This window comes from Pseudopipra pipra, chromosome 7 (assembly GCF_036250125.1).
Source record: "Pseudopipra pipra isolate bDixPip1 chromosome 7, bDixPip1.hap1, whole genome shotgun sequence".
Lineage (NCBI taxonomy): Eukaryota > Metazoa > Chordata > Aves > Passeriformes > Pipridae > Pseudopipra > Pseudopipra pipra.
The window spans coordinates 12,224,688-12,230,687 of NC_087555.1; positions in this window are offsets into that span (position 1 = coordinate 12,224,688).

Here is a 6,000-nt window from a genome sequence, read left to right on the forward strand (position 1 = left end):
GATCACCAGCTTTCCAGCTTGAATATTAAGCATAGAGCAGCAGAGCAGCAGTGAGACAGCTGCAGAGATGAATTTTTATTCCCTTGTTAATGGGGGGGATACAGACTCTGAAAGCAAAATAGTGAAAGAAGGGAGGCAGGGGAGGGAGAGGGGAGAAAAAGCTGGTGGATGTTTCTGGTGCTCGTGCTGAAGTTAGCAGTATGATTTTTTTTTTTTTTTCCAAAGGAGAAGAAAGCAAAATTACAGCCACTCCAGCACATAAACACCTCCTCACCAGCACCCTCTCCCCGGCACTGAGTTTGCCACATGGACAGAGACCCAGGGACTGTGCCTGAGGTGGGGGGCCCTGCTGCAGGGAGCAACAGCACTGACAGTGCTGATCCTGGGCAACTTCTCCATGGGCTCCTGTGTCACACACCATACGGCAGGAACTTCTGGGGTAAAAGCCTTCTTTCCTTGCTAGGGGCTTCTCTGCTCTGCCTTATATGTATGTGTGTGTGTGTATATATACAGTCTTTGCTCTTCAATTTCCAGAGAGTTTTACTCTAAAATGCCAGGCTGGTTATTCTGTTGCACTTGAGCAGACAACAGCACTGAAAATGAGCCTCAGCTCTTTGGGTTCCACGAGGTATTTAACTTTTTAACTGTTTGTCACAGAAAAGGATTCCCCCTTATTAAAGTTAAAGCTAGGCCGGTATCAACACTTTGTTACAGTAGCACCTCTGTCCCATACCTGGCTAGCCTGACTTTAGCTCACTGGTTGCTCCTGACGGCAAGAACTGTGTTTTCTTCATCTACATGTATTTCTGGTGTTTGACAGAATAAATCTTCTGCAGTGATACTACGGTGAAATCCCCAAAGCTAATGATCTTCATGTTCCTGGGGACTAATGATTTAAATCTACAGTTCAGTAACGCCCTCTGCAACTCTTGCTTGTTTAAAAGCACCTAAAACAATTTTCTACTGCTTTCTGCTGTCACACAGAGTGATCAGACACATGACAAGAGGCCATCAAAATAGAGAATTTAGGAGGTACTCATATAATATATGTGGACTAAGAAATTCCTGCCCTTCTTGCTGTTTCTTCCCAAGCCATGTTGCAGCTCCCTGCCTCCTCAGTTATGCCAGAATAGAAGAGTTCATAGGCTATGATGCAAATTGAGCATAGAACCATCCGGGGGAAAAAATAACCTTTTTTTAAATCCCCTTCAGTTATTTTTCCACAATGAAATGTGTACTAGAAGATGAAAGTGGCTTTCTCCTTTGGGATAATACAGTTTCCCTACACTACTGTTAGTTTGCCACATTACCAAACTAAAAAAAAGTTCCACAGATTTATTTGAAACTGTTTCTTTTGCCTAAAGAGTAGGAGGGACAGGTAGGCCATCAGAAAATGCCAGCTACACAGTAGCTGCATGGGCAGGGCAGAGCTGCTCTTCCCTAAACAGCCTCAGAGTGTGAGGAAGAGCATGGACTTGAGATGTGGTAAATAAACCCCAATTCCCCAGAGTATGAAGTGGGGTGGGGGTGGCTCTATATAAACACTAAAACAAGGTCTCCAGTAGTTAGGGAAAAGTAAAGCCATGAAAGGTAAAGCCATGTCAGAGCTGAAGGACAGAACTGTTGGTCAGATGAGGACCAAACAGAAGCAGAGGAAGAGGGCTCCACACTCCCCTGAGGAAGCCTAAGGCAAGAGGGTTTGTTGAGGACAGGGCTGGTTTGTAGAACCATGTAGAACAGCATCAGAACAAGCTCTCTTTGCCTTTCTAGCAGTGTTCGGAACACAAAAAGCTGACACAGTAAAATGTATTCATCGTGTCTGCACTGTCAAAGTTCATGGTCTGCACAGAGTGGCCAATCTGGAGATTGTTTGACCATCCCTAAAATCCTACAGCATGTCCTAGGAAAGAAAGTTCTTGAGCAGAAAAGCCTGAGGCCACTGATAGGAAAATGAATAGGAGTGCTGTTTCCTGAAGGTGATAACAAAAATTCAGGAGTTTTACAGGCACTGAATTTTGCCACAGTAAAAGCCAGGAAGCCTTGTAAAATGAAAATGAGTCACGTAGCTGTGCGCTGTGCGACACTCGCTGAAGTAAGGACTCCAGTTATTTGTGTGGGGGAAGGGAAGCCACAGTTACTCTATTCTCCTGCTCTGTTTGCTTAAAAAGTCCAGGGCATGTGATGAGTTGATCCTTTCCTATTTAATGACTCTGAATTTCCCTCTCCTCTAACACTGTAACCAGACTCCTTGCAGGGGCAGTCCTTTTGCAGCTCAGGTATTTGTCAATCTGTTCTTCCAAGGCACACAGTGACGAGCCCCTGATCTGTTGGAGGAATATAGAGCTTTATAATGTTTTTGCAATGGTTACAGGGACAACAGGGCCCAAGACAGAGCTTTGGGAGGGCTTTTCAGCATAGTGTGAGAAACATGTGCTCTTAAATTACCAAACAGGAAAACATTAGGAGCTTTGTAATGAGTTCCCACACAACAGCAGAAAAACACCCTGATCATATTCTTGTGAATCATCTGCAGACTTCTGCAATCCCTGTGCTGTGACTCTGTGCAGGTACAACCAATCCATGCAGGAAGCAAGCAGTGCCCAAGTATGAAGCTGTGCCACAACAAAGCCCCTGACCCCAGAATTGACCCTCCAGGGCCCCCATGACAAGGACCAGGCAGAGAGGTGTTGGGGTGCAGGAAAGATAAAGGGACAGCACAGAGACTGGGCAAGGCTGGAGCTCCACAGAGAGCAGGGAGGCTTTCAGAGCACACAGGAGAGAAAGGCTAAGGAAGGCAAGGCAAACCATGAATTAAGGTAATACACCTTGAAGACTCTCTCTGGAAGAAGTTATCGATAAAGCTACTGGGGATAAATGAGATTTGAGTGTCATTTGTAACACCAAGGTAAGGCTAACCCAGCATCCTGGTTAGCAGCTGGGGCACGTGGAGAATGATGGGGCAGCTCATGCAGAAACAACTGTGTTCTAACTCTTCTCTTTATAGGAGTGAGTTTTTCTGCCTCTCTGAAACTGTAGATAAATTCTCATCAGCAAAAACAATATCAGGAATTAACACTGCAACATATTCAAGTTCCTGGATCTTATTGTGCTAAACATGACTCTGCCTCTTCAGCACGTTGGTGGCTCATCATACTTGGCATAAACAATTGGCATTGGTGGGATGTCACAGTAGGGCATCTTGTTACTGTTCATCAAATATCAGCAGCTTCCACTGTGTGCCACAGAAACAGGGAGAAAAGTGTCTCATCTCATCCAGTTCTCATGTGTGATTGTATCAGCATTTTTCTGAGATGCAGTTGGTTGGGTGCTAGTAAAAAGCTGTCACTCCACCTTTGAACAGATGATAGTAACATTTCACCTACCCCCAAAGAAAGAGACACTTGCTAGAGATTAAATCATAAACCCTGTCACCCTCTGCCAGTTTTAAAGCACATGAAGTACTAAAGCCTGCATCTCTCTGGCAGTAAACAGCATGGCAATTAGCGCAGAAAATCCTCACTGAAATAGTTCTTGTAAATGAAATGCCTGGGACCTTCCCTCAGTCTAAAAAACATGACAGCAATAGACAAGAAGGACCAAAGACTTTCCAATTACTCTTTCCCAACCTCTTCACACAGCCCTTTTCCTACAGCTGGAAGAAGACCACTGAGTGCCTGCCACAGAAACCCTTTGCAGAGCTCTGTGCCCCAAGCAGAGGAGATCAAGCCTCTTGTGAGCTACCAAGAGACCAAGACTGCTTTGATTTTGCTGAGGCAAATGTACTACCTCAACAGTTCCCACACATGCTGCAAGGGCTGCACCGATTTTCCATGGATCAGATAAATCAACACCAACAACAGGCTTAGCCCATTGCTTCCCACTGCCCCTGGCTCTGACAGCCCAGCACAGGCACAGCTCACTTCGTTTCCCCTCACAGTGCACGAGTTCCTCGATGGTATCTAGTTCCTGTTTCCTCTGGTTTTATTGCTTTCATTCTTTAATTTTTTGGTTTTTTTCTTTTCTCTCTTTTTTTTTTTTTTTTTTTTTTAAGTCAGCCTGAACCTGTGCTGGACATCATTGGGTGTTTCTCCACGCTACCTTGACATGACCTATGTCATTTTGGTGGATGACTTCTTCTACTCTTATTATTTCCAAATCTCAGTACATTTGTCAGCTGCTGAACATACTCCACATGCTTAATGGCTTCAGAGAAGTTTCTAAATATGGATTTAGAAGCTACCCAGAAAAAATGAGTACCTATTTTACAAACCAGTCTGAGTGTTTGACTGTAAGTGGGTAGACTTTCTTCACATTAAAAATATGCAAAGAAATAAAAAGAATTAGCAGTAGTGACTGAGCTTATGAAGTAAATTCCAGAAGCTGGAAACAGATTGACTGTGCTGAAGCAGAGTATGTTCCCTTTGAGGGCATTATATCTGATTTATAACATTTACCTTTGACACTGCAACAAATTTCATCCAAAATGTCTCATACCTGAGAAACTCAAGTCTAGCTGGGCAGAAAGAGCAGTAAAGTCTTCCTACAGTGTAATGCAAATGAAGCAATTGAGAACTTTGAAAACTAGAAAATACATGTATGAAGGACTGGGGTCCTGCCAATGCTCCTGTCACATGGCATCTTAAATACTTTGCCTTCAGATACAGTACCTGTGGTTCAGCCTGGGGGTACTGAAGGAGCTGAGAAAATAATTATCAAGGCAAGGCTGGCTCCCAAACGTCCCTCTGAGCAACTTTCAAGAAGGAAAGAATCAGTTAGATGGGTGGTGGGTGCTGTAGAGATCTGCTGCAGACAGCAAGAGAGGTTATACAGACATAGTCTCAGTGGTAAAATGCTCATCAGTTAGAATGGGTTTTCCCCTCTTCTCATCTGCTACTCCCCACTTTTATTCCTGTTCCTGTTGCCCAGCTCATCCTTTCACAACTACCCATAACTAACCCTTAGGCTACCTGCCAGCAGGCTATTCTCATTCACAAGGAGCTAAAGAGAAGGCACAAAGCCAGCCAGTCAGAGGCATATTAACCAAGCCTCACAGGCACCAAGTCCCTTTCTGCCCCCCCTGAGTCCATTCAGGGCATGGATTCTTGCTATGCAGAGAAAGACCTTGGATATTTCAAAGCAGAAAAGGCATCTGTGCTTTCTTTTGTCTGGGGATTTAAACACTAGTTACATGTTTGTCCCAGAAAATTTAGCCAACAAGAGCTTTAGTGAACAAAGAAACACAAGCCAACCTGGACTGGAATGAGGCTGGAAGGAAAGCAGATCGGGTTTCCAAGGTGGTTATGTAGGAAGCCATCATTAGATGCTGCAAAGTGCTCTCAGAGTTTCATGTTGGAGCTAAACTCAATATAATCAATGCCAGCTGTTCCATAAGTTTCAGTAAGATGCGTGTCAGGCCCTTTGAAAGTAAACCATAAATTGGCACCAGTTCCCCCTTCCTGAAAGCAACTGATGTTCTTTTTCCCTTCTAACAACACAGGTTCTCACTTTCTGATGGATGTTGGGCCGGTAGCAGTGTTCCGATGGCAACTGGGCTGTAGAAAAACCTAACGAGAGATAAAATAGGAAAACCTTGCTTTCCACACTGATTACTCACTAGTGAGTTGCTGAAACTCAGGATTTCCAGCAGCTTACCTGGTGCTCAGCTTTCAGGAAGATATAGTGGGTGCAATTCCCTCTGTCACGCTACGGCACTTATTGAGGGTGCTAAAGATGAGATGGGTGGTATCAGAGAACTATCCAACCCAAACCAGTTGGTTTGGAGCATCCTTTCCAGCACACTTAAACTATCCTGCCTTTGTTATACATGTCATGGAGTGGTCCTGGTGCTTGGTAAGTAAGAAAGGCTGTCTGAATGGTGCAGAGCTTCCAAGCCCTACACTGTTTAATTTCCCAGTCAACAGAAACATCTGGTACCTGAGTCTGGGTTCAAACTGGTGTGTATGCAATGTGACTGTATGGGGCTGAGAGGCTGGATGTTAT